Raw genomic sequence first — 2,936 nt, forward strand, 5'->3', positions numbered from 1 at the left:
TGGTTCGACCCCGGTCTTGCCGGGTTATTTATTACTTCAACACTCTTGTACTTGGGAGAAGACATTCATCTTTTAGTAATGTCAATCACTAAAATATAATTCTGACTTAACTATCACAAACAAAAAAAATTTATAGTATGATCATGAAAACCTAGGTCGAACCCAAGAGAAATTTCATTTAATTTTCTTATAGTATACTGAAATAAGAAAGAACGAGGGATTTGAATGAAAAATTCAAGAAACAATAATTATAAAAATAAATAAATTTGATATCCCTTAAAACTAAGGGAAATCAATGAGATTAAGAGTACATTAATTAGGAAAAGCTCTCTAATCAATTTCTTACCATCAAATGAATGTAATATTGAAAGAAATTTTCATTTACTCGGCATGAGTCTTAGGAATAAAATTTATGCATTTATTCTAAGCTTGATAATTTTAACTTAGTTTCTTCTTCCATGATAAATCAAGATGAAAGTTGTAGCAATCAAATTCATTCTTTTGCTTCTTACTCTAGTCACTAACAATAATTATCGATTTAAAGAAACCAGAAAGCATGCATGCTATCTCAGAACAATTTAATAAGCTTTAATAATAATCAATAACATAATTCTAAATAAGAAAAAATAAATACATGAATCTGAAATAATTACAATGATAACATTACTTCTTATCACGTGCTAATAAAGATGATGTGTATCCCTCTTAAATCGAATTCAGGAGTTTAGTTCATGGTTGCTGGAAAATTGATAAAAATAGAGAAGAAAGAAATGTTTCTCAAACCTGTTTTAGTTGTGTTCTACTCTCTTTATTCGCTCTCTTTATCCTCCCTCTTTGCTGCCAAAATGTTTAAGATTCTTAGGATAATTGGGAGTCTTTATAATGATAAATTTTTTCCTTCTTTATCTAGTCTTTAAGTTTTGGATAAAGCTTTTAGAATTTGTGTTGAAAACTGATTCTGTTCCTGTCACAATTCTATTGTAATATCAACTTTGTTGCAATTTAGACTTTGATTATGACTTGGTTTCTTGCACTATCCGATTATTCCATCTAAATTATTTCATTCATAACATCTTAAAGGATTGATTTGTAATTTTATCAGGTCTTAAGACCCATTATTCTTATGTCAGACTCTCTGCCGTATTGGAATGCTTGGCATTATTAGCTTCTGAATCAGATCAGGAGACCTATTTCAACTAATTAGATTGTGTCTGGATTTTATCCTTTAAAACAATCTTATCTGACTTTGAATCTTTCATGAAAGTTGTAGTTTTCAATGCATAGATAAATTAGGGTTTCTGAATCACTCGATTTCGATATCAAAAGTGCAAGATATTTCCATTTGAATATTTAGTGTGAAAGTAGAGAATCCTACTTCGACAAGGATTCTGGCCCGAGTTTGTAGGTCTAATTCGAGATCCAAATAGGATTGAATTTTTGCCCATAATACCTTCATAGAAAGCTTGATATGTGTATTTAAACTTAGATTAAGCCCACATTCTCATTCTGAAACTCTAACTAGGTGAAAAAAAAAAACAAAATTGTCACAAAAAGCTAGGTCCAAAATGTAAAATGCAGAATTTCTTATCTTTTAATGATTAATTCACAAAGTCTCTTCTACATGGAAAACTCATGAAAATAACTTCCAATCAACTCAAATAAGTTTGAAATACCTTAAAAATCATAGTTTAAAAGGAATAAAAATATATGAATATTTTGCACTTATCAATTATATACAGCACTATAAGGGCTCAAGAGGCAGCATGAAAAACCCAACCACTTAGATTTTGATTGACGAGAGCATTTCATAGCATATTTATCTGAATGGATAGATCAATTACAATAGGCAAGCATAAATAGGAATTGTAAATAGGAGAGGAAAGTGCTGGAAGACTTATCTCAGGGCAAGCTTAACCTCAGACCTATTCTTGAAAATCTTCCTAGACAACTAGTTGTCTATGTAGATGTTTGTGAAAATGAGTTTGATAAGGGTTATAGGGCTTTGTTAGACCAAGATGAACTACCATAACCTGAGAAAAAAATCAATCAACCTGATTGAATGTTAGTATAAGCTAAAACCTTCTAATGATAAGGACTATTTGTGTGAACCTAATGAAGACGATGAAGAAGGTTTATATGATGAAGATAATGATGTTGATAATGATAAGGGACAAACCTTCATGATTATGAAGATATTGTTAACACTAGAGGTTATTTCACAACCAATGCACCATAAATAATAACATATTTAATTTGATTATGGATAATGGTTATTAACACGGTCAAAAGATTGTTATTTTCTTCTAAATGCAGGAGTGTCGAAATAATAAATAACTCGACAAGACTGGGTCAAACTATAGGGAGGTTAATTATATAAATTATAAATAACAGCAATACAACAACAACAACAAGAATAATAATAGTAATAGTAATAGTAATAATACTACTAATACTAATATTAATAGTAGTAATAGTAATAGTAATAATACTACTAATACTAATATTAATAGTAGTAATAGTAATAGTAATAATACTACTAATACTAATAATAATAATAATAATATATGAAGAAGAAGAAGAAGAAGTTGATGAGAACTTTGAGATGGAAGATCAATTAAAAATCAAACAATGATAACAACAAATGTCAAGGTCAGATGATCCACTAATGGCACTTCAAACTAGTATAAATTCTTTTTATTCAAATAAAAACCACACACAATGAAGGTTTCAATCAGATTATAAATTGTTAACATGAGTACATTAGTTATCTTATTCGAATAATGTTAATACTTGTAAATTATGTTAACAACAAATCAAGTTCCTTTTATAGCTCAGGTGTCGGTTATACCATACATTATGGGCTATGAAAGTGCCAAGTATTTGTTGTGCTAAGTATTTGTTATACCAAGTGTTATGTAATACCCACATAGCTCATC

Source organism: Populus euphratica, unplaced genomic scaffold (genome assembly GCF_000495115.2).
Source record: "Populus euphratica unplaced genomic scaffold, PopEup_1.0 scaffold568.1, whole genome shotgun sequence".
In the NCBI taxonomy this organism is placed as follows: Eukaryota; Viridiplantae; Streptophyta; class Magnoliopsida; order Malpighiales; family Salicaceae; genus Populus; species Populus euphratica.